The sequence below is a fragment of the Daphnia pulicaria genome, chromosome 6 (genome assembly GCF_021234035.1).
Source record: "Daphnia pulicaria isolate SC F1-1A chromosome 6, SC_F0-13Bv2, whole genome shotgun sequence".
In the NCBI taxonomy this organism is placed as follows: domain Eukaryota; kingdom Metazoa; phylum Arthropoda; class Branchiopoda; order Diplostraca; family Daphniidae; genus Daphnia; species Daphnia pulicaria.
Genome location: NC_060918.1, coordinates 18,937,352 through 18,964,058, shown reverse-complemented (window position 1 = coordinate 18,964,058; position 26,707 = coordinate 18,937,352). Strand labels below are relative to the sequence as shown.

The 26,707-nt window shown below is 37.1% G+C and overlaps 10 non-coding genes across 10 annotated transcripts; 4 read left to right on the top strand and 6 right to left on the bottom strand.

Moving 5' to 3' along the window:
* The first annotated feature begins 17,704 nt into the window (after nt 1–17,704).
* Nucleotides 17,705–17,778, top strand: Trnan-guu. Its single transcript has one exon. It is a non-coding gene; the product is annotated as a tRNA-Asn (tRNA).
* A 501-nt stretch (nt 17,779–18,279) lies between these two features.
* Trnav-aac lies at nt 18,280–18,352 on the bottom strand. The gene has a single exon. It is a non-coding gene; the product is annotated as a tRNA-Val (tRNA).
* Nucleotides 18,353–18,448: 96 nt separating this feature from the next.
* On the bottom strand, nt 18,449–18,521 carry Trnak-cuu. The gene has a single exon. It is a non-coding gene; the product is annotated as a tRNA-Lys (tRNA).
* A 2,199-nt stretch (nt 18,522–20,720) lies between these two features.
* On the top strand, nt 20,721–20,794 carry Trnan-guu. The gene has a single exon. It is a non-coding gene; the product is annotated as a tRNA-Asn (tRNA).
* Nucleotides 20,795–21,295: 501 nt separating this feature from the next.
* Trnav-aac lies at nt 21,296–21,368 on the bottom strand. Its single transcript has one exon. It is a non-coding gene; the product is annotated as a tRNA-Val (tRNA).
* A 96-nt stretch (nt 21,369–21,464) lies between these two features.
* Trnak-cuu lies at nt 21,465–21,537 on the bottom strand. The gene has a single exon. It is a non-coding gene; the product is annotated as a tRNA-Lys (tRNA).
* A 1,989-nt stretch (nt 21,538–23,526) lies between these two features.
* Nucleotides 23,527–23,600, top strand: Trnan-guu. The gene has a single exon. It is a non-coding gene; the product is annotated as a tRNA-Asn (tRNA).
* A 494-nt stretch (nt 23,601–24,094) lies between these two features.
* Trnav-aac lies at nt 24,095–24,167 on the bottom strand. Its single transcript has one exon. It is a non-coding gene; the product is annotated as a tRNA-Val (tRNA).
* Nucleotides 24,168–24,263: 96 nt separating this feature from the next.
* Nucleotides 24,264–24,336, bottom strand: Trnak-cuu. Its single transcript has one exon. It is a non-coding gene; the product is annotated as a tRNA-Lys (tRNA).
* Nucleotides 24,337–26,538: 2,202 nt separating this feature from the next.
* On the top strand, nt 26,539–26,612 carry Trnan-guu. The gene has a single exon. It is a non-coding gene; the product is annotated as a tRNA-Asn (tRNA).
* The last annotated feature ends 95 nt before the right edge of the window (nt 26,613–26,707 follow it).

Genomic DNA, 26,707 nt, shown 5'->3' with positions numbered 1-26,707 from the left:
TTTGTCGAAAGAAGATCCATCAGGCGCTGCCACAGATGACTCTACAAGAAATTTAGGTTGGGACTTGTACGAGAACATGAATTTCATGGATGCACACATCAGACAAAGATTTTAAATTTTTTTGTCACGTTTACTTGTACCTAAACCCAATTTCTCAAAACCATGTTATTAATAGGAGATATTCAAATGCAACTTCTGTTGCATCAACGAGCAATCAGAATTTATCTCATCACTGCAATTAAGATTCATTTGACTCGAACAAATAATATGCTTAATTTCCAATTAGCCTAAATAGTGTTTCCATGGAAGAACTAAACAATGAAACTGAGAAATGTTTATCTAAAATATACTAACCTTTCATCACATAGTAGTAGGCATTCAGTTTAATTAATAATGGGTGTATGACATTCAGGCCAAGTCATTCAGACCCGCGACGTTCAGGCCCACTTTTTTTACGAGCCTTTCAGGCACGTAAAATTTTTCTGTATGTGATATTTTCTGAGCTAGAAAATGTCACATACAGAACAAGACGACACGATAGCTTTGAATCAGAAGATTTGTAGTAGCGTGTGAACTGTATACGTTTAGTGGTAGTGCCCAGGTGTGGGAGCAACTATGCTTACCAGGGGAGTCAAACTCAGATACCCAAAGTGACCCGACTATAGATCACTAAGCGACGCCTTATTCGTCTCACCCACCTGTTCCCCGAATATTGACGTTTTATTGCGAACGAATATGAAAAAATTTCCATGATTTTATAAAAAAAGAAACTTGAGCCTGAATGACGTCAAAATTGGGCCTGAAAGGCACGTAAAAAAAGAGGTGGGCCTGAACGTCGCCTGAACGTCGCCTGAATGACTGGGCCTGAATGTGGTACAACCTTAATAAGAATGTTCAAATTTTTTTAATTGTTTATTTTTAATAACGTATTTCGTAGACAAGCGTTCTAAAGATCTATCAAATAAGAACAAAAACAAATGACACTTCAAAACCTGAACCATCAAATAAATCGAAATCCCCACACAATTCAGTTTTATTTTTTATTATAACCTTTGTCAGTTATCGTTTCCTGAAAGCCCTGTATGTATAAAAAAAGAAAGGCTCCCGAGATGCAAACTGATAAAGAAATCACTAACCACGTCTCAATAGAATGATAATAACCTGAAAAGCGGAATAATAAGGAAGAAACTATTATTGCTGATAAAGTTTTTGAAGAATGGAGGAACTTTTGCAGTTTTTTTCTGAAGAGGGTTAGTTCATCTCATCAAATAAATCTCATCAATAATCCTCATTAATTACAATTCAAACATTTTTGTATTGTAGCTGACATGAAGAGTAAAGGAATCAAAAACGATTTAAGTTTTAAAATGGAGCAGCTTTTGTACGAGAGTGTCAACAGGGATAAAGAAAAGGAAAAAAAAAGAAAGAAAGAACAAGTAAAGATTCGACTGATTAAGTGTGTTTTTCCCTGTGTGGCTGTAAAGGTCATGTCGAATGGAAAAAGTTGGAAACGTCATGAAAAAAAAACTTAATTTAAAGTCAAGAAACTTCATTTAGAATACGTTGCTACACACTACGATTGATCATCATTATATTTGTAAGGTTTTTTTCTATTTTTTTTACAAAGTGGTACAGAAAAATACTAATTTTTCTATAGCCATTTGTCGTTAAAATCAAAAATTTAATGAAAAAAAATAGATGAAGTCGGTTCAAATATCTTGATTGACAAGCCTGTATCAGATGATTTACACAAACCCATCAGGCATCAATTCTTCCAGTGGCGTTGAAAATTTCTGTTTGCCAACTAATATAGCCTTCGTTCATATATCTTCGTCCGTAAATTTATCTCTGGCTGCTTTTGAATCATTAGTGAAATTGGGTCCTATTTTGGCTTCAATAGTCCTATTTCAAAATCATAATCTATATAACTATCATAATTCTACAATAATGTGTATGTTAACTAAAAGAACTCGAACAATTTTGAGATCGCCAAGATTCTTCTATGAAATTTCCGTTTTTGTCGAATTTGTCGCAATAGAATTTGATTATCAAAGTAGAAGGAGCTATTCTCTTAAATTACCATGCTATTCAGCACAACACTGGCTCGGATGAATTTTTCTATTTTTTCCGGTTTTGCCGTTATTAGTTTGAGGAAAAGCCTGAATCTGTTAGCTAATATGCCAAAGGCATTTTCAATATTTTGCCTAGCCCGTGACAGCCTTCAATATATTTTAACAGGGAAAAGGGGATTTGTTATTTTCTTTTTATCAATTATTTTTATAACACAGCACCTGTAGTTGAATGTTCTTTGTTTTTCTGACAGAATCTTTTTAGTCCTTGCTGATGGGTTCGGCTTCACAAGATAGATTTTCAGAGGAAAAGCATCATCCTATCGTGTAAATATTTGATGAATGGAATGATTCATTATTGCTTCAAATATTTATAGAATAATTTTTTAAAACCAAGAAAGAACCATAAAGGAGAAATGGGTAAGTCTGATGTTGCAACACGTTAACTTTTATGGAACAGGTAGTCTCATATCTCCATTTTCAATTTCTATAGCTACTTGGGATTATGCGAAAATACTTGCATCCCTTTTTCTGCCATAGGCTCTCAAATCAATTAACTTTGTAGTAGTTGGAATCACGTAGATGGCAAACATCAACAAACTATGAAAACCTTTATAGTTAAACCAATGATATTCGGCATTATTGGGGCATTAGATAGAAATATTTTTTCCATATCTAGCTACAACGTAATTTGGAATATTTCAAATTTTTGAAAAATATCTTGCTTTTTTCTTCCAGTCATCAATATCTGGCTTCTTAAAATACTGCGTAGACAACGCATCAGCAATTGCAATGCAAGTCTCTACAACTATTGTAGAAATGGTAAAATGATCAATCAGAAAAAAATATGACAGCGATTATAAACAATCTCCTGATGCGAGAAACCGTAATATAACAGCCAACCTTTCTTCTGAAATACGTAGATTTTGAAATATTTGAAAGTAATTTAACATTCATGTATAACAACAAGTAGGTAATTACTCACGAACAAAAATAGCCTTCCAAAACCTTGTATCTTTCTTTTTCAGAATTGGAACAACTTGAGTAATAAGTTTTCAAAGATTGTTAAAGAAATGCGAGTAATTGAGTAATATTACGAAAAATAAAACCATTTTAAATTTAATAACTAGGATGGAATTACAGCGTGAATGTTTTCTAAGTTCTTCAGATAAGTCTTGAAACCTAGTCCACAGTCTATCTGCACATGTAAAGGATATCTTAATTTTCATATCTGCATATCTTTAATTTTACCAACTGGACGTCGACGGTTCGCCATGGCTCTTTTCTTTTTTAGTTTCAACAACAAAATTAGTAAGAGTACTACTTTGGCTTACCTTCTCCATAGTCTCATGGCATTCTCGTATTCAATTTCTGATTGTTCGGGGTCTTCAACATATTCTGTTTCCATTTGGAAATCTAATTCTTCGTGTTGTAAATAATCCTATATGACGAATATTGTCATATGAAAAATAAACGTTTTGACACTATTGACAGTTACAAAATGGCAGATTTTTACCAAACAACATCTGCTATTGTGACAAATTCCTCGCAATTTTTCCGGTAACACATTTTGTAGTTTGAACAAACTTTTAGTGTAAAATCTTGTTCACTCCGTACGTAGCGATGCGAAACAAAACAGAAACGCTATACGTAACGTAAATATAATGCAAAAGGCGTGGGTATGAACGATACTTTAGATCTGAAGCCATTATTGCACTTTTTCTCAAGACCGAAGAGGAGTTTAAAGGATTTTGAATATACGTCACATTTCATTTATAGATCTTCGTTGCTAAATAAACATTCAGACATATCATTCAGACATTCATTCAGACGTTTCAGAACAAATAAGACTTACACTTTATCTATTGGTTCTTCTCTTCCTAAATTCTCGTGAGTGGGGGGTGGGGTGGGGTGTAACGACGGGATCAAGAGACACGAGGAAGCTATCAATTAAATCATAGAAGTCTTTCCTTTATAGATTATAACAAGATGCATCAAAATTTGTTTTTACATTTATTTTGATATTTCGTAGGAGGATACTTTACTGATAGACGTCGTTGAAAACATCTCGAGTAAGAGGAGGCCTGGTCTTGGCTTTTGCCTTATCGAAAAAAAACTCTTATTAAGTAAAAATATATGACCGCTCACATATTCTTCCTGGTATAAAAAACACGGAAGTAGCTTTAGGATTGTTTCTAGCTTATAATTTTTTTTACAATGTTCTTTTGCCGTTTAAAAAGGAAATTTGTGTTGGGATTTTTTAAACATGTGGGATACAAAAACCCAGCGTCACGTCCAGAGCAGTTTCTAATCTCATAAATGCTGTGCCACTCGCATTTCAAACGTAGTGTACTAGGTTCCTGCTTACTGGTACTTCAAAATACAAGTATTCGTAACAATCAACCAAACGCTTACGCTTTTCGCTTTGTTTTAATTCATCTAAAGTTAGTTACTTAATTGGCCACTACTTTTAAACCAATGAATTAAAAAAAATCATATTAACTTCTAAATTCTTATGACATCTAATACGAATAATTTAGAATGGAGAACAACGCATATTAAAATTGTTAACATGAAATTCATTTAGGTGATTTCTTGGAATGGAATACGCCCAAAGTACGAAAGCTCAACAGATTTTTTCCTTTTATAATCAAGGTTGTCTGCACCATTAGCTCAATCCTCCCTCTGTCTGCACCAATAGTGCTGGCCCGTGACCTTGGGAATGTGCGCTTAGTTGGTTCCATACAGCAAATTCATTACTGGTACATCGAGTAAAACAAAAAGTCGACGGGGCATCGTAGACCAGACTGCTGAACATATTCATCTAGCAATTTTGTCGATGACACCGAGAATTTTGACATTTTTCAGATGACCCTTCTTAGAGTATAGTTCCGTTGCCGCATTTATGATTTTTGTAGAAAACCAGCGATTTGGCTGCCAGATTTTATCATTTCATCGCGTTCCAATATTACCCCATTCCTTTGGTCAACCACAACATGTTATTTAAAAAACGATTCGGCTATGGATTGGTTATCGACCGGCAGTTTTCAATTCCTTGTCGGTCTCATAACCATCAAGGATTTCAGGCTCCAAACGTGAAGGTGAATATTTAAAAGAAAATGATCCCGTAGATCACGTAGTTGAACTAGAGAGAGAACGTGAACTTGAACCAGAGCGCCGAGGTGAACGCAAAGGTGAACGCGATCGCGATGGTGAACACGAAGAACGCTAACGCAGTGGTGAACGTGGAAGTGAACGTGAAGGTGAACGCGAACGTGGCGGTGAATGCGGTGGTGAACACGAAGGTGAACGTGGAGATGAACACGACTAATGAAGTCGCTAACGGTCGCTAGAGTCGGTACTAAAGGAGTAAATCAAATAAAAACATAATCAGGGGTGCGTCCAAAGTAAAAAAAAGTTAGCTGGGCTACCTAAGTTGAACGTTTAGACAGCCTGGCTAGCTACGTGCTAGCTTGGCACGTGATCGCTTCAGCGACTGCCATATGCTGGCTCAAAAGAATTTTCAGCTACAAAATTCTGATAGTTTGGCAACAGGAGATAACAGGAGAAAAAAGGAAAGAAAATTATTTAAATTTACCTGCCGTTGTTCTTTTTGTTTGGTTTTCATTTTATCTCGTATATCTTACCTACCCTACTTTTTCTTTCTTCCTTTGTCGTTAGTGTCGACACCCCTTGCAAAATATCAAACTGTTGCCAGACAGTTCAAATGCAAGCTTTTCAGTTTTTCTGCGAAGCAACAATGCAATTACTAGGGAAGCAAAATCATTTTTGTTGTCATCACATGCAAAAAACTTCTAGAGGTCGTCGATTTGACGTCAGTTTTTAAAACATAGAACTTTGGCAACCATAATATTGGACACCAAAGGCAACAAATAATCGATTCCTGACGTTGGAACAATAGAAATTCGAGAAATCAGGATAACCAGGCGTTCACCTTAGATAGCCCAGCTAACTTTTTTGGACTTTGGACGCACCCCATAAATAGTAGCGATGTCTTACCCGCTGTAAACCAAATTGTTGTTTGACTCCTCAACCTTTAATTGAAAATTCGGTAAACCATTTAATTTTAAAAATTGTACAAAGAAATAAATAATAAAAGAAATGTTTTCTTTAATAATGGTGGTTTTTTTCTTTTTTTCTCGGTATTTCAAGTTGATCGAGTTCCGATAATAAATTGCCTAAACGGATTATTTCTCTATCGTCCCACTTTGCACGTGCTGCATTTTTTTCCTCCTTGCTATCGAAGCTTATTTTGAAATCTGTATCAAATGATTCGTACCAGTCTGAGAACCTCTATTCCTTTATCAGTTGAGGGGATATTGCCGTTAGAAATAGTTTTATTCTCCTTGTGCAGAGGTACTAATCGGCTTTTCTTGTTTATAACTTAGCCATCAACCGATCGTCGACTGCGTCATAACCATAATACAACCCACCGTCGTCATTTTTTCCACTTAAAGTATTGCTGTTTTCGCTCGTTCAAGCATGTTTTTCAAGCTTTCTGGGACGTTTCATTAGAGATCTCTTATTCGTCTTTGTTGCATCATCAGCATGATCCAATCCACCAACGTTGTCATTTCTACTTAGAGTATCGCTGTTTTCCTTCGGTAGAGCTGGTCTGTCAAGCTTTCTGGGACATTTTCATCTGGATCTCTTGTCCGCCCGCTTCCTTCTTCGCTTTCGGTACAAAGTCGCATTTGTTTTTTTTACTTGGTCTGTTGTCTATCAATCGCCATATAACAGGCTAGTACGTGGTAGCAATTACCCAAGTATTCGTATGTGCACGATAGTTGAGGGAAGAACGTGACAATATTTGAGGTACCTAGAGTACCTATGATGTAAAATTTTGTTGCCTGTTGTTGGCCTTATTGAGATTCCATCTTTATCATTTACGACATAAAGAGCTCTTTCATATACTGAAACGCAATCTTGATCTTTATTTGTGAGTCAAAATATTTTTGAGCAACGTTTATTTCACACTTTTCGAAATGTTTGCTGACTTTTTTTCCGCATTCTTCATTTTTGGATAATGTTTTCAGGATGAACCATTTCTGGAAGAATAGGATTGTCTTCTTCTTGATTGTAAACAAATTCCAGTTTAGAAAGAATCCAGTACTGTCAAAAGTTGTAAAGGCCTCGTATGATTTCACCGTTGTAATATTGAGAGAGTTGGAAAAGCCACAGTACCATTGCGTCGATTGGGCATTTTTTCCAGTTGTTGAGACCTTTTTTCAAAAAAACTATGCACCATTTGTAATAATGTTCAAATGGACAAAAGTGCAAAAACACTAATGACGCCCACCCCCAGAAAGCTCATATGAACAGCTAATGACTAATAAAACAAGTTTTTGAAAAAAGGTGCGTGCATAATTTATTCATTCGTAAAACTAAACATTTATAAACGGCAAAAATAATTGTTAAACATTGACGTAGTTTATTAATACCGCATTATATCCGAATGCTAAAAATAACCAGGTTCAATCGCATTTCAATATGAAATCGAAAAACAACTTTATTTACTTGATTACTGCCTAGTTGGCTCCCGACTATCGTTGCTATGTTGTCAATGTGTCGTGATTCAGTGATGTAACTAGAAGAAAACTATGTCGTTTAGACATCGGAAATTACACACATGATTCCGACATAGTTCTGAGATGTCTGTGCGACCCAATCTCCCATAGATAAGAAATTAATGTAAAAAGGTAAAAAAAATTGTTTCTAGTATGATTTGATTCTAATAAGACCTATAGAATCCCAAGATAGTACACTAACCACTAAACCATGAATCGATATAAAAATCATGAAATTGAACTGAGACATTACAATTTGTGATTGCTATATTGTTTCTTTTATTGGTTTACATACTATATTGGAAATCAAAAACCTTTCTGATAGAAGCGTATAACACATCACAAGACTTAATTCTTCAAAATATGGTCACTTGACAAAATTTTGCAAAGTCCCATATACTCTAAATCATATTACATATAGTTGTAGATAGCATTCAATATATATTTTTATGTAAACCTGAACTGAAAAAAAAATGTTATATTATGCGTGCTAAGTAGGCCTGTATAGTGTAAGTTGATCACAGCTCTTAGCTCTAGTATTATTGACCCGATATATTCTTATTAATTTTCTATAACAGCAACAGTTATAATGGCTCCCTACGTACAGAATTATTATAGGAATTCATTTTGACTAAATGTTTACAAAAATCTATAAGTTAAAAGCCCAGCGGAGAAAAAATGAGAAAAATCGTGCATTATTATCCTCGAAATCAAATTTGGGTTATAAGACTACCGATCTGTCTCTTTTGGTGACTTTTAATCATCGTTTTCAAAATTTAGATACCTAGTATCGATTTGTGTCGATACCTAACTACCGATAGTCGGTAACCTTTTTAACTGATGATGATGCCGAATAGAATATTTAATTATACCTTCACTTCATAAAATTTTATAATTTTTTGAAACAGATACTTGTTTTTACTCAGATTTTCCATATTTACTGAACTTAACAGAAATGCAACCGAGCTTTCATATTTATTTCTTTCACTATGTATCTACAATGGTGGGAAGAGGAATGATGTAAACATGGATTTTGCCGAAACAATTTTATTCACCAACGTAGTTCCATTTTATCTGTAATGCATCGTGTGCATATGGTTTAAAAAAGATTGCATTTGGTTTGTTTTTGACGAACAATTCCTCCTAATTTATTATCGGAAATTCATATCGTCGATACGCAGGTACTATATTGGAAATCGTTTAAGATCTCAAAACTAATGATGTCAGCTATCTCGTTTATTCCAACACCAGCACATCATAAATCAACAGCAATGACTCGACAATATACCACCATGACCAAATTCGATGTCATCAACAAAACGGATTGGAAAAGGAATGTTCTAGAGGAAGCCATTCGGATGGTAGACATGTCCCCAAACGTCGTTTGTAAGAGGGGCAAAATCTGATGTTGCAGAAATTGTGATGAGATAAAAATGATTTCCGTCCTCACAAGCTCCACTGATATCTGTATTCTTAATAAAAACACAAGAAAAAAATAATTATGAAAGAGTATTCTCACTTAAGGTTGTTCTTGATTTCACCGATGCAAGGTTGGGCGAGTGGCTTTGACCCCATCGTCTTCGGAGGACAAACGATTTTTAAAAGGGTGGCTAAAAGCAATCCATACGATATGTAAATGAAATTCAGTTTCCTTGAAGAGAATAATATGAAAGGCCATAATATAAGTAAGCCTTTTCTTCAAATCAATTGCTTACCCCTCCATTGCAGGTACGCTTAAGTTCAATCAAATTCGCCATTTCCTCATAGCCTCTATGAGTTGCCATTGTATTCCACCAGCATAGAAACTTTCTTGGCTATCTGCATTTCAAATCAAAATATAAGACAAATAAATTAATGTTTATTACATGTAAATCATAATTTGATTGAATTAATTAATTAATTGAATTTGAAAATAAAGTCTAAATTCTCTACTAAATTACCTTCGATGTTGGATTCCTGATTTTATTTCTTTAAGATTTTGCTAGTTGAAATTCACTCGTAGTCAAGTTCTCTTAAAAATAATACCAATGCGATGAACTAGCAATACATTACAGGCACAGTTATACAGCGATACTTACAAACTTCACAGAAGAATTATGTGTTCTGTGAAGGAGTGTATTCAGATTTAAATTCAATTCAATCCCACATTTTCAATGCTGCCAGGATCGGGCAATAAAATTGAACCGTCGTTTACTTCTATGCCTTTTTTAAAAATATCAAGATGATTAGCCACTTAATTTTAAACAAAAACTTAAAATGCAATCCTTGGACTGGTTGGAAATATGTTCATTGAATCCAAATGAGTGTTAGCCTTAGCAGTGTCTCTTCTGGTAGACAGGGTACGTTATAAAGAACACATTTAAAAGAAAGTAATGACAACTTTAGTATTTAGGCTAGTACAAAACGTTTTACTATTACAATAACCAATTTTTGAGTTTCTGCGAAGTAAACGACTGGAACCGAATAATACAAATTAGTAAGCAATAATTGACAACTTATTGCGTACAAACGAAAAATATCTTTAAAATTTACCAAGTGTCGAATTCTCACGTGATTCACTCGTTGAACGAGAAAAAGCGTGAGCTAAGACTGTACGATTCGCAATGTCTTAGATATTACATATATCATCACCTGAAAGAACAATAACATGGCTTAATAAGCTGATAACACAGGGACGAGGAGAGACTCGGTTTCTTTCTACATATGGGCATGCAGCTGTTTGACGACAGCACGCTCATGAATTGTTTACAAAATGACAGGTTGGACATAGATCTGTCAGATATTGAAAATAGCTAACCTGCCATCCGCAGTTGTTGGATATTGTTTCGTATCCAACTAATGTCTCACAAGTTTCCCTCCCCTGTCTTTCTGACATGTATGTAAAGGTTATTTATACTACTCTCTGGAAATCTCATTGATATTATCTGATATACAATATTGTAACGGTTTATTGCAAAGAAGTTAATACAACGTTGGTGTAAAAACTATAAACTTAATAAGGTCGGTAATTGTTTAAAACCTTTCGGTTTGGATCAGATTTTTCAGGAGTGGAGTCATAACAGCAAGTTCCATATCATCAGCAAAAACACCCAATGAAAGGGAGAGATTGAACAATTTAGTAATAGGTGTAACAAGTATTTCAGCATACTTCTTCATCGAGAACATCAGTGCGGGATCAAGAAGAAGATTTGGTAGGACAGCAAGCAATCAGCTGGATACACAGGAAAAAAAACGCCGTGAAAACACGAGAGGCAATCATTTCGTCCGGTTCCAAAGCTAGGACGGAAGGGAAGATCGCATTTCCTGATCCTTGTAGGGGAAGAAGTCACTAAAGAAGTTTTCCTTGTTGAAGCAGAAATTCTGAAGAAGAGTCGAAAGATCATCATGGGATGGGAGGTGGAGAGGTGATTTCTTAAAAAAAACGAGTAGACGATCCTGAATAATGACCTTTTCCAAGCGAGCTGATTGATTTTTGAGGTAATAAAATAAATTTTAGCATTAGAAATTAGCATCCTTAGTTTCCCCGAGGCGTCATGTAAAATCTTCTTTTTGATTGTCGAAGCCGTCAACTTCAAACGCCTCAACAGCCTCCTCACAAGTTTCCGATAAGAGGCAATGACTTGATTGTTCCAGGATTATCACAGGAAACTGAAAATAACCTTTCTTGAAGTAAAGCATGTTTTTCCAGTACATTAGTCAAGCCTGAATTATACTATTATTCAATAAGACGAGAAATGTCGTTAGTTTCTTCAGTGAGAAGAGGAAGTGTGAGGAGATCTGATGTGAATTCGTCAAGATCGATAGCTTTGCGGTTTTGGAGTGCGACTGATTTTTAGGGACGATCTTAACGTTCGGCATTGGCAAGCCAATGAACAGCGTGATGGTCACTCAGAATATCCAATGCGTGACAGTCCAGAACCTAGTTGTCCACTCTTGTAGGATAACTAAGTCAAGAGCATGACTGCTGTTATGAGTCTATTCCGTAACACGCTGAATAAGGTCACAAGATTGAACGAAATACACGTATTTCTGACATAAAAGATTGCTCAGAGAATCTACATGGATGTTGAAATCTCTCGCGATCATAAATTTTGAAGGAGTAGGTATATAAGCATCTCAAAAAGATCATACTCAACCAAGAACCGAATGGAACTAAGTGACGGTGAGCGATATATTTATCACTAGTCATATTGTAGTGCCATTCACAGAGAGAGAAGCAAGGAATTATCCAAATGATGTAGGGCTGAAATCAACTCTGAGATGTTTAACACAAATAGAGTCACAAAAGAGTGGGGCAACTCCACCACCACGACCACTAGTTACTGGAAAGCTGCGTATTGGAGAGTAGCCTGAAGGGCAAACATTACGAAGTATAACGTCACCATAGCCTACTTTCAACCAAGTCTCAATGATACCGTATAAGTCTAGACCAGTGACAGTCAGATGGTAATTGAAAATGTGCTGTTCAACAGTTTTCGGTTAATACAGATTCTACTGAACCCCGACAGTTATTAATTAAGTCGAAGTGGCTAACATTAAATTTAAAAATGTTTAACTGAAATTTCTGTGTCTAACAAAAAAAAAGTTTTTTATTTATTTATTAGGTTCTAATGTCCATTGCTGTAGTTCTTTTTTTATTTTTTCGAAAGAAGCTGACGTCTTTTCGATCATTAGGGAAATGCTGCACCGCTTACCGTGTAAGTAACTCGTAGGAGCCACACTCTGCATAAGGAGTGGTGAAGGGTGGCTGGTTGCGTCAACTGTGCAGCCAATCGGGTTGCGGGTACGATTCGCGACTGCGAGGTGGCATTTGCTTTTTGAATTGGTTTCACATGATGTCTTGCGTTTAATGGTTTTTTTTATTTTAATTGTGTAAGTTAATGTTTTCGTTAGCCAATCCCTTGGTTGGTATTGTACGTCACGGTACAGTTCACCAGCTCAAATTTTTCATGCAACGTCCGTCTGCCTCCGCTCTTGCTTCCTTTCTGGAGACGCAGCATAGTGAGTGATGCTTTTTTTTTCTTTCTAGTTGAACGTTATTGTTGTTGTTTTGTGTCTTTTTTTTTGTCGCACACAGCGTGATTTTGGGACGAAACCACAACAGCAACATATGTGTCAGTGTTTTATACTGTTCCCTTTTTTTTCTCGCCTTCCCTGGTATTCAGTCAGTCTTGTAGAGTAGTGCCCAAAATCTTGCTTCGAAATTGTTGAGAACAAAGATGTAAACACGGTATTTTTACTTTGTCATTGACGCTGGTTACATGCGAGTTTATTTTTTTCCCCGACACAGTTACAATAAAGATTAATGAACGCTAACCTATCGGTATTGCTATTGTCATGGCCTGAAGAGGTTTTGCATGTCTAATCTCGCAAGCGCGGTCCCAGACGCATTCCGCTTCCGCCCTTCGGATGCGGCTGTTTTTACTGCTTTGAACCTTACTATGTATGTGGTCACTGCCTATTGGTTGACTTGTTGTCCCGCTGCGGAATTTACGTGCTCATCTCCTCCTTTCTGTGGTTGCGGTTATTAACGGTGTGCCTTGCTACTGTTGGCAATCAACTGGTATAGGCCAAATAATCGTTCAGACTACGGCTCCTCTTACGTATTTCGTTTAACGTTTCAAATGTCAACTTTTTCCGGCACGCTCAGTTTGGACTACGTTTTGCTTATATTTTTTCGTACTACTAAGAGCATGTGTTTGTAGAATTACAGGTTGGTAGCAACGCAACTTGTAACGACAAAATGTTTTACGGAATAAATCAATTACACAAAACCAGAGTAGTGTGCAAGAATTTTTCAGCGAAGACCCTTGTCGTGGTGACGATTGTTATGGGAGGGGAAGTGAAATTCAGCCCACGTCATGGGCGTGTTGAACAGACGAGCGCTTTGTATGTTTGGCTTAGGCCTTTATAATTGAAAAACAGTTTGCTTCTTTTGTCATCTGACTGGTTATGGGCTAGTTAAGCATTGACGCTACACAGACTAATGACGCACTAGAGCATGCTCGATATAGATTTCACCTTGGTTGGGATGAACTTGACACATCTACCCGGTGGCTCGTATGGTAGTTAACCATATTACCGGCATTGGCGTTATGTGAACGTAAATGGTACTTAATGTATTGGATTCACTGTTTTTCGCGCAATGGTTGTGCAGAAACAGCTATCGGGCGATGCTCACAGCGAGGAAAAAGCAAACAAAACTATTATCGCTTTAGCCAGTGACGCGTATGGCGTTATGGGTCCTACCTATTCGTGGCGAATTGGTCTCTGATGGTATATTTCGCTCTAATTTTAGTAAGCACTACCGCATGCCGTGGTCGATTGCTCGACTTTTCCTATTGCTTGTTTACTCAGCCGACTGGTTGGCATTTTGCGACATGACTTTGCATGGGAACACAATTTTGCTATATTGGTAGGACGAAGACTGTGGTAGAACCACAGCGAATTGATGGCATACCGTTGCCCATTCGGCATCAAATTTTCTTTATGTTTCTTTAGACCAACTACTCGTTCCGTACAAGCACCAAACGCCCCTCCATTCGCATTTCATTTTTAAATTTGCATCACGGACAAATTATGTATTCCTAATTTAACCAACTATCACGAAAAGTGCATTTGTTTAACTTGGGTTCATGTGCCTTTTTAAAATTCAACAAGTCTTTTGAAAAATAAACAACCCTGCTGACCAGATACTCATACGCTTTTAGGTTTTTTTTTTTAGTTTTTATTTGGGGGGAGGGGGTGGGAGGAAGATTGGCTCAGAAATCACAATATCTTGTGCCAACGTACGACTGGGTTTTAGGTTTTCCCTTGAGTGCGACGCCACCGTGGCGGTAGCGTTGACATCTTCCGACTTAGGCCGAAACACGGTAGCTAATGAACGATGCGCTAATGAGAATTTGTTATTCTGCAATAACTTTGTAAGGAAAAAGTTTTGTTTGCAATAACAACAAAAATTGTTAGAAGGAAATGTGGTTGTGCTTCTGTTTGTGTCTTTGATTGCGTGTGTTTATGCCATGATTGGTTCCTTTTGCTACAAGGCCAGACATTGGATCTTGTAACTCGTAGGGATGTCTTTTGTAAACTGAGGCAGTTGGGTGTAGTGATTCTCTACCGATGGCGTCATGAGTTTAATTAGAGTTCTCTGTCTGAGATATTCTTAAGAGGGTGATGGCATGACCACCGTATTGCAAGATTTCACGCCAGACGTCAAACTGAGGTGTGGAACAAGTATTGGAAAGTTGGTTCTCGGGTTTTGGGGAACACCCGTAGCTCGGCAGTACAACAATGGAGTGGAACTCGAAGCCCAAGTTGTAGGACGTTTAAAGAAAGACGTCCACGGACGAGTGTGCTACCCGGCCGCAACCCCCCTTTTTTCGGCAAAACCCTGCGTTTTGTCACATGCGTGAGTTTCCCACATTTGGGGAAAAAATCCTTAAAGCAAAAAAAACTCATTCCCAAATTATCCCTGTACACGATTTTTAATTTTTACGTCAGTAAACTATGAAATCCCTATAACGTCGACATACATCAGTGAAGCGACCGAATCTTTGTAAACTTCTACAGGATTAAATTCTTGGCGCTGAATCTGAGCTGTCTGTAACTCAAGAAACTTTCTGTAACTTCCAAATTTAAAGACAAGTAGTACAATGCAAAACCTTACGCCGAAAAATTTCAGATTCAAGCAATTTTATAGTTTCTGTTTTCGTGAAACCACCAATAGTAATCGGAATGATTGCATACACACAAAAAGTGCGTTGTCAAAGGAAATAATCACTTAATTTTAATTTGGCATACACATTGTTGGTAATTTGACTCTTTTGTACTTTGATTTGACTTTTTCCCATAGATGCGACTGTGTTCTTTTTTATTACTGCGGTGCTTACTGTTGAGGGCTGTTTTTTTTTTACCTGCTGCTCATGCGAACCACACTGGATGCAGTCAAGTTGTGTAATCCATTCCGTTGCAAATTGCAAATTAGAAAAAAGTTTTTGGAAGGGAAATGTTGGTGCTTTTGGTTTACTTTTTCCTACAAATCTCAAAGCAGAAGCTTGAGATGAGCCACCCGAACCGGACGTCAGACATTGCGTTGTCATTTCTTTAAATGTTTGACATTGGCGTGCGGGAATGCAAAGGACGTGTCTTGGAGGGTGGGATGGGAAAGCGGGTTTCTTATATAGCGTTGTCTGCAATCACAGTTGCCTAATACTTCTAATCGTCTACTCATTTTTTTTTACTTTTCTTCGGATATTATTTGTTCCCATAGCTTTTCTGATGCTTCCACCTAGGAACGAACTGAGGATCTTCAGCTTGCGAAGACGATGTGATAACCTCTCCCGTACGAAACTTTTAGCTTAAATTTTAACTGTTAGCTAATAACAGCTCGCGCGGTGCTAGGCTAAAAAATCAAACCAGCTATGATGCTTGCAATCACCTCGAAATTTTTTACCTCAACATAATTCCCCTTTTTTTTAGCAGAAATCAGCTTTTTCTTCAAGCTAGGGCGTTTTCTTATTTTGCTTGAAAAAATTAACCTGGAAACCAGCTTGAATTTTTCTCCCTAAATATATTTCCTAACTGTAAGCTAATTCCAGTATGGAAGTTTTCATCTAGGGTTTCGCTCCACTTTTTTTTAGCAGAAATCAGCTTTTATTTTTCTAGCTAGGACGTTTTATGATCTGGCTTGAAATAATTGACCTTAAAATCAGCTCGAATTTTTCCCCCCTAATATATTTCCTAACTGTTACAGCTAATTTTAGTATGGAATTTTGAATCTAGGGTTTCGCTTTTAATTTGATCGCGAAATAAATCGTGATATAAAAAAGGTTAAAAAAACGCTGCATATGAGGTAGTCCTCAACACAAAATAGGCCTACAGATTTTTCTATGTATAACCTACGCATAGTATAATAGCTTAATAGGTATGGGCAATAGGTAAAATGTTGAAAATATATATTTTTTAATTCTTTATTTTTATATAAGTTTTTACTTATATAAAGCGATATAGCGAAATTATAGCGAGAAAATTTCAAGCTACCTTCAATCTAAGATTTCTAGCTAGAAAAAACAGCTAAAACTACCCTAAAATTCCCAATGTGGAATTTAAAAATTTTAGTCTGAATATTTCTAGCTAAATACTCCTAACTTCGTAGCTATTTCTAGTGCGGAACTAGCTAAAAGTTTCGTACGGGCTACACTATGGCATACCGGAAGTCAACTGCAAGATTTTATTCGTGTTGGCCTTAGTAAAAATGTAATGTTTGCTTTCCTTATGGGTGTCGTTAGCCAATCAGCATGCCTCTGTGGCGCAATCGGCTAGCGCGTTCGGCTGCTATCATAGATTCCCTTCTGGTGTTTATGGACTTCGTCCTTCTGCCAGTGCAGCGAGCCAGTGCAGCGAGCAAGTGCAGAAAAGAGTTTCAATGCCACATAACTAAGGGACAAGGTATTTAGGTACATATGATGTGGTCAGGATGACCGAGCAGTCTAAGGCGCCAGACTCAAGGACATATTGCTTGATTCAATGTAGAAAAGTTGCAGTGTTCTGGTCTTCAATGAAGGCGTGGGTTCAAATCCCACTCCTGACAAACTTATGGTTTTCTGAATTCACATGAAGACTAGTCAACCTACGGAATTGAAGTCAATTTTCAATAATGATACATTTTAGGTAAAAATATGGATTTTCATTTCTACTTCGTTCACACATGAATAATTGACATAATAACGTCTTATAAGTCATATCTTGCATTGGTGTTGAAGAAAAATCAAAAATACTGCTTTGACGAGCTGGCAAACACCACTTCAATGAATTTGAATTTGATATATTTACTGTTTCGCTTATTCAAAGCGATTTATTCTTACAGGATATGTAAATTAATGTCCAATACACCATTTAAAGTTAATTGAATTAATGAATTCATAAAACATCCACGAGGTTTAAGAAATAGGAACAAGAAGAAATTCTTCCAGGCACAGCACAGCACAGCACAGCTGCACAAAAATGTATTGTTTGCTTTCCTAATGGGTGTCGTTAGTTAATTAACATGCCTCTGTGGCGCAATTGGCTAGCGCGTTCGGCTGTTAACCGGAAGGCTGGTGGTTCGATCCCACCCAGGGGCGCATGGTAATTGAAATCTCTTGCTCTATTTTGAACTCTTCTTCTCATGACTTTATACCCGACTAAAGCTTGCATTGTAGAGTGCACACTCACGATATGGCTTCTTTAGCTGATGACTGTTGAATCTACTGAACATTTGCAGCGTAGGGTGCACACGCATCATGTTCATTCTCTCTGTGGAGCTACTGTTCCAGGTTCAGGTGTAATCTATCATAGATTCCCCTCTTCTGGTGTTTATGGACTTCTTCCCCATCCAGCACAAGTCATTTCCCACATTCCTAAAACCAAAGGGCATTGTCGATTGGCTAAAGAAGAAAGTATCTTAAGGGTTATATCACCTGCACAACAAAAGCAGTCGCCATTGATCTCCCCCTGTCTGTTGACTTCTTCCGGATACAGCATTGCGAATATTTTCAGATTGTAAGATTGCAGATTTAGAATATGGCCTTTGCATAAATTCCAAATATGCATCTGATTGATAGTCTTTCTAAACAATACTCCCCTGTTTCCACCCAGGATCGAACTGAGGACCTTCAGCGTGTTAGGCCGACGTGATAACCACTACACTATGGAAACTTCATGCCAACATTGAATTTTTCTGAAATGACTACAAAATACTAACGATGGTCTCCCAAAATCTAAATTAAATCTACAATATTTGCAAATATGTAACGCCCAACGGGGGGCTCGAACCCCCGACCCTGAGATTAAGAGTCTCATGCTCTACCGACTGAGCTAGCCAGGCTTGAAATTTTGCTCTATTCCAATGTCATCAACCAAGTTTTATTGAAGACATTTTGTCCTGTCCGCTAGCCGTGAACGAACTTTTATTATGTTTGTTTGGTTTTGTGGGTAGTTCACAGTTGCCTAATACTTCTAATCGTCTAGATGAGATAGACTACTATTACTCATTTTGTTTTTTTACTTTTCTTCGGATATTATTTGTTCCCATAGCTTTTCTGATGCTTCCACCTAGGAACGAACTGAGGATCTTCAGCTTGCGAAGACGATGTGATAACCTCTCCCTTACGAAACTTTTAGCTTAAATTTTAACTGTTAGCTAATAACAGCTCGCGCGGTGCTAGGCTAAAAAATCAAACCAGCTATGATGCTTGCAATCACCTCGAAATTTTTTACCTCAACATAATTCCCCTTTTTTTAGCAGAAATCAGCTTTTTCTTCAAGCTAGGGCGTTTTCTTATTTTGCTTGAAAAAATTAACCTGAAAACCAGCTTGAATTTTTCTCCCTAAATATATTTCCTAACTGTAAGCTAATTCCAGTATGGAAGTTTTCATCTAGGGTTTCGCTCCACTTTTTTTAGCAGAAATCAGCTTTTATTTTTCTAGCTAGGACGTTTTATGATCTGGCTTGAAATAATTGACCTTAAAATCAGCTCGAATTTTTCCCCCCTAATATATTTCCTAACTGTTACAGCTAATTTTAGTATGGAATTTTTAATCTAGGGTTTCGCTTTTAATTTGATCGCGAAATAAATCGTGATATAAAAAAGGTTAAAAAAACGCGTATATGAGGTAGTCCTAAACACAAAATAGGCCTACAGATTTTTCTATGTATAACCTACGCATAGTATAATAGCTTAATAGGTATGGGCAATAGGTAAAATGTTGAAAATATATATTTTTTAATTCTTTATTTTTATATAAGTTTTTACTTGATTCTATTTGATTAGTTTTATAATTTGAAGTCTAAGTGAAGAATTATCGACATAGCTATAATAGGATCAAATATTAATGGAAACAAATATTTAAGAAATATCAGAAGCTACCAGATCCGGACAACCAGCGACCATAGCTAATTAAGTGCAGCAAATAATTTTAAAACAGTAACTGGATGGGTGACCAGGCGAATAAAGGAAGCGCCCGCGGAAAATCCCTTTTTCGTCAATTGGTATGGTAGCGAGAAAATTTCAAGCTACCTTCAATCTAAGATTTCTAGCTAGAAAAAACAGCTAAAACTACCCTAAATTCCCAATGTGGAATTTAAAAATTTTAGTCTGAATATTTCTAGCTAAATACTCCTAACTTCGTAGCTATTTCTAGTGCGGAACTAGCTAAAAGTTTCGTACGGGCTACACTATGGCATACCGGAAGTCAACTGCAAGATTTTATTCGTGTTGGCCTTAGTAAAAATGTAATGTTTGCTTTCCTTATGGGTGTCGTTAGCCAATCAGCATGCCTCTGTGGCGCAATCGGCTAGCGCGTTCGGCTGCTATCATAGATTCCCTTCTTGTGTTTATGGACTTCGTCCTTCTGCCAGTGCAGCGAGCCAGTGCAGCGAGCAAGTGCAGAAAAGAGTTTCAATGCCACATAACTAAGGGACAAGGTATTTAGGTACATATGATGTGGTCAGGATGACCGAGCAGTCTAAGGCGCCAGACTCAAGGACATATTGCTTGATTCAATGTAGAAAAGTTGCAGTGTTCTGGTCTTCAATGAAGGCGTGGGTTCAAATCCCACTCCTGACAAACTTATGGTTTTCTGAATTCACATGAAGACTAGTCAACCTACGGAATTGAAGTCAATTTTCAATAATGATACATTTTAGGTAAAAATATGGATTTTCATTTCTACTTCGTTCACACATGAATAATTGACATAATAACGTCTTATAAGTCATATCTTGCATTGGTGTTGAAGAAAAATCAAAAATACTGCTTTGACGAGCTGGCAAACACCACTTCAATGAATTTGAATTTGATATATTTACTGTTTCGCTTATTCAAAGCGATTTATTCTTACAGGATATGTAAATTAATGTCCAATACACCATTTAAAGTTAATTGAATTAATGAATTCATAAAACATCCACGAGGTTTAAGAAATAGGAACAAGAAGAAATTCTTCCAGGCACAGCACAGCACAGCACAGCTGCACAAAAATGTATTGTTTGCTTTCCTAATGGGTGTCGTTAGTTAATTAACATGCCTCTGTGGCGCAATTGGCTAGCGCGTTCGGCTGTTAACCGGAAGGCTGGTGGTTCGATCCCACCCAGGGGCGCATGGTAATTGAAATCTCTTGCTCTATTTTGAACTCTTCTTCTCATGACTTTATACCCGACTAAAGCTTGCATTGTAGAGTGCACACTCACGATATGGCTTCTTTAGCTGATGACTGTTGAATCTACTGAACATTTGCAGCGTAGGGTGCACACGCATCATGTTCATTCTCTCTGTGGAGCTACTGTTCCAGGTTCAGGTGTAATCTATCATAGATTCCCCTCTTCTGGTGTTTATGGACTTCTTCCCCATCCAGCACAAGTCATTTCCCACATTCCTAAAACCAAAGGGCATTGTCGATTGGCTAAAGAAGAAAGTATCTTAAGGGTTATATCACCTGCACAACAAAAGCAGTCGCCATTGATCTCCCCCTGTCTGTTGACTTCTTCCGGATACAGCATTGCGAATATTTTCAGATTGTAAGATTGCAGATTTAGAATATGGCCTTTGCATAAATTCCAAATATGCATCTGATTGATAGTCTTTCTAAACAATACTCCCCTGTTTCCACCCAGGATCGAACTGAGGACCTTCAGCGTGTTAGGCCGACGTGATAACCACTACACTATGGAAACTTCATGCCAACATTGAATTTTTCTGAAATGACTACAAAATACTAACGATGGTCTCCCAAAATCTAAATTAAATCTACAATATTTGCAAACATGTAACGCCCAACGGGGGGCTCGAACCCCCGACCCTGAGATTAAGAGTCTCATGCTCTACCGACTGAGCTAGCCAGGCTTGAAACTTTGCTCTTTTCCAATGTAATCAACCAAGTTTTATTGAAGACATTTTGTCCTGTCCGCTAGCCGTGAACGAACTTTTATTATGTTTGTTTGGTTTTGTGGGTAGTTCACAGTTGCCTAATACTTCTAATCGTCTAGATGAGATACACTACTATTACTCATTTTTTTTTACTTTTCTTCGGATATTATTTGTTCCCATAGCTTTTCTGATGCTTCCACCTAGGAACGAACTGAGGATCTTCAGCTTGCGAAGACGATGTGATAACCTCTCCCGTACGAAACTTTTAGCTTAAATTTTAACTGTTAGCTAATAACAGCTCGCGCGGTGCTAGGCTAAAAAATCAAACCAGCTATGATGCTTGCAATCACCTCGAAATTTTTTACCTCAACATAATTCCCCTTTTTTTTAGCAGAAATCAGCTTTTTCTTCAAGCTAGGGCGTTTTCTTATTTTGCTTGAAAAAATTAACCTGGAAACCAGCTTGAATTTTTCTCCCTAAATATATTTCCTAACTGTAAGCTAATTCCAGTATGGAAGTTTTCATCTAGGGTTTCGCTCCACTTTTTTTTAGCAGAAATCAGCTTTTATTTTTCTAGCTAGGACGTTTTATGATCTGGCTTGAAATAATTGACCTTAAAATCAGCTCGAATTTTTCCCCCCTAATATATTTCCTAACTGTTACGGCTAATTTTAGTATGGAATTTTGAATCTAGGGTTTCGCTTTTAATTTGATCGCGAAATAAATCGTGATATAAAAAAGGTTAAAAAAACGCTGCATATGAGGTAGTCCTCAACACAAAATAGGCCTACAGATTTTTCTATGTATAACCTACGCATAGTATAATAGCTTAATAGGTATGGGCAATAGGTAAAATGTTGAAAATATATATTTTGTAATTCTTTATTTTTATATAAGTTTTTACTTATATAAAGCGATATAGCGAAATTATAGCGAGAAAATTTCAAGCTACCTTCAATCTAAGATTTCTAGCTAGAAAAAACAGCTAAAACTACCCTAAAATTCCCAATGTGGAATTTAAAAATTTTAGTCTGAATATTTCTAGCTAAATACTCCTAACTTCGTAGCTATTTCTAGTGCGGAACTAGCTAAAAGTTTCGTACGGGCTACACTATGGCATACCGGAAGTCAACTGCAAGATTTTATTCGTGTTGGCCTTAGTAAAAATGTAATGTTTGCTTTCCTTATGGGTGTCGTTAGCCAATCAGCATGCCTCTGTGGCGCAATTGGCTAGCGCGTTCGGCTGCTATCATAGATTCCCTTCTGGTGTTTATGGACTTCTTCCCTCTGCCAGTGCAGCGAGCCAGTGCAGCGAGCAAGTGCAGAAAAGAGTTTCAATGCCACATAACTAAGGGACAAGGTATTTAGGTACATATGATGTGGTCAGGATGACCGAGCAGTCTAAGGCGCCAGACTCAAGGACATATTCCTTGATTCAATATAGAAAAGTTGCAGTGTTCTGGTCTTCAATGAAGGCGTGGGTTCAAATCCCACTCCTGACAAACTTATGGTTTTCTGAATTCACATGAAGACTAGTCAACCTACGGAATTGAAGTCAATTTTCAATAATGATACATTTTAGGTAAAAATATGGATTTTCATTTCTACTTCGTTCACACATGAATAATTGACATAATAACTTCTTATAAGTCATATCTTGCATTGGTGTTGAAGAAAAATCAAAAATACTGCTTTGACGAGCTGGCAAACACCACTTCAATGAATTTGAATTTGATATATTTACTGTTTCGCTTATTCAAAGCGATTTATTCTTACAGGATATGTAAATTAATGTCCAATACACCATTTAAAGTTAATTGAATTAATGAATTCATAAAACATCCACGATGTTTATGAAATAGGAACAAGAAGAAATTCTTCCAGGCACAGCACAGCACAGCACAGCACAGCTGCACAAAAATGTATTGTTTGCTTTCCTAATGGGTGTCGTTAATTAATTAACATGCCTCTGTGGCGCAATTGGCTAGCGCGTTCGGCTGTTAACCGGAAGGCTGGTGGTTCGATCCCACCCAGGGGCGCATGGTAATTGAAATCTCTTGCTCTATTTTGAACTCTTCTTCTCATGACTTTATACCCGACTAAAGCTTGCATTGTAGAGTGCACACTCACGATATGGCTTCTTTAGCTGATGACTGTTGAATCTACTGAACATTTGCAGCGTAGGGTGCACACGCATCATGTTCATTCTCTCTGTGGAGCTACTGTTCCAGGTTCAGGTGTAATCTATCATAGATTCCCCTCTTCTGGTGTTTATGGACTTCTTCCCCATCCAGCACAAGTCATTTCCCACATTCCTAAAACCAAAGGGCATTGTCGATTGGCTAAAGAAGAAAATATCTTAAGGGTTATATCACCTGCACAACAAAAGCAGTCGCCATTGATCTCCCACTGTCTGTTGACTTCTTCCGGATACAGCATTGCGAATATTTTCAGATTGTCAGATTGCAGATTTAGAATATGCATAAATTCCAAATATGCATCTGATTGATAGTCTTTCTAAACAATACTCCCCTGTTTCCACCCAGGATCGAACTGAGGACCTTCAGCGTGTTAGGCCGACGTGATAACCACTACACTATGGAAACTTCATGCCAACATTGAATTTTTCTGAAATGACTACAAAATACTAACGATGGTCTCCCAAAATCTAAATTAAATCTACAATATTTGCAAATATGTAACGCCCAACGGGGGGCTCGAACCCCCGACCCTGAGATTAAGAGTCTCATGCTCTACCGACTGAGCTAGCCAGGCTTGAAATTTTGCTCTATTCCAATGTCATCAACCAAGTTTTATTGAAGACATTTTGTCCTGTCCGCTAGCCGTGAACGAACTTTTATTATGTTTGTTTGGTTTTGTGGGTAGTTCACAGTTGCCTAATACTTCTAATCGTCTAGATGAGATACACTACTATTACTCATTTTTTTTTACTTTTCTTCGGATATTATTTGTTCCCATAGCTTTTCTGATGCTTCCACCTAGGAACGAACTGAGGATCTTCAGCTTGCGAAGACGATGTGATAACCTCTCCCGTACGAAACTTTTAGCTTAAATTTTAACTGTTAGCTAATAACAGCTCGCGCGGTGCTAGGCTAAAAAATCAAACCAGCTATGATGCTTGCAATCACCTCGAAATTTTTTACCTCAACATAATTCCCCTTTTTTTTAGCAGATATCAGCTTTTTCTTCAAGCTAGGGCGTTTTCTTATTTTGCTTGAAAAAATTAACCTGAAAACCAGCTTGAATTTTTCTCCCTAAATATATTTCCTAACTGTAAATTAATTCCAGTATGGAAGTTTTCATCTAGGGTTTCGCTCCACTTTTTTTAGCAGAAATCAGCTTTTATTTTTCTAGCTAGGACGTTTTATGATCTGGCTTGAAATAATTGACCTTAAAATCAGCTCGAATTTTTCCCCCCTAATATATTTCCTAACTGTTACAGCTAATTTTAGTATGGAATTTTTAATCTAGGGTTTCGCTTTTAATTTGATCGCGAAATAAATCGTGATATAAAAAAGGTTAAAAAAACGCGTATATGAGGTAGTCCTAAACACAAAATAGGCCTACAGATTTTTCTATGTATAACCTACGCATAGTATAATAGCTTAATAGGTATGGGCAATAGGTAAAATGTTGAAAATATATATTTTTTAATTCTTTATTTTTATATAAGTTTTTACTTGATTCTATTTGATTAGTTTTATAATTTGAAGTCTAAGTGAAGAATTATCGACATAGCTATAATAGGATCAAATATTAATGGAAACAAATATTTAAGAAATATCAGAAGCTACCAGATCCGGACAACCAGCGACCATAGCTAATTAAGTGCAGCAAATAATTTTAAAACAGTAACTGGATGGGTGACCAGGCGAATAAAGGAAGCGCCCGCGGAAAATCCCTTTTTCGTCAATTGGTATGGTAGCGAGAAAATTTCAAGCTACCTTCAATCTAAGATTTCTAGCTAGAAAAAACAGCTAAAACTACCCTAAATTCCCAATGTGGAATTTAAAAATTTTAGTCTGAATATTTCTAGCTAAATACTCCTAACTTCGTAGCTATTTCTAGTGCGGAACTAGCTAAAAGTTTCGTACGGGCTACACTATGGCATACCGGAAGTCAACTGCAAGATTTTATTCGTGTTGGCCTTAGTAAAAATGTAATGTTTGCTTTCCTTATGGGTGTCGTTAGCCAATCAGCATGCCTCTGTGGCGCAATTGGCTAGCGCGTTCGGCTGCTATCATAGATTCCCTTCTGGTGTTTATGGACTTCTTCCCTCTGCCAGTGCAGCGAGCCAGTGCAGCGAGCAAGTGCAGAAAAGAGTTTCAATGCCACATAACTAAGGGACAAGGTATTTAGGTACATATGATGTGGTCAGGATGACCGAGCAGTCTAAGGCGCCAGACTCAAGGACATATTCCTTGATTCAATATAGAAAAGTTGCAGTGTTCTGGTCTTCAATGAAGGCGTGGGTTCAAATCCCACTCCTGACAAACTTATGGTTTTCTGAATTCACATGAAGACTAGTCAACCTACGGAATTGAAGTCAATTTTCAATAATGATACATTTTAGGTAAAAATATGGATTTTCATTTCTACTTCGTTCACACATGAATAATTGACATAATAACTTCTTATAAGTCATATCTTGCATTGGTGTTGAAGAAAAATCAAAAATACTGCTTTGACGAGCTGGCAAACACCACTTCAATGAATTTGAATTTGATATATTTACTGTTTCGCTTATTCAAAGCGATTTATTCTTACAGGATATGTAAATTAATGTCCAATACACCATTTAAAGTTAATTGAATTAATGAATTCATAAAACATCCACGATGTTTATGAAATAGGAACAAGAAGAAATTCTTCCAGGCACAGCACAGCACAGCACAGCACAGCTGCACAAAAATGTATTGTTTGCTTTCCTAATGGGTGTCGTTAATTAATTAACATGCCTCTGTGGCGCAATTGGCTAGCGCGTTCGGCTGTTAACCGGAAGGCTGGTGGTTCGATCCCACCCAGGGGCGCATGGTAATTGAAATCTCTTGCTCTATTTTGAACTCTTCTTCTCATGACTTTATACCCGACTAAAGCTTGCATTGTAGAGTGCACACTCACGATA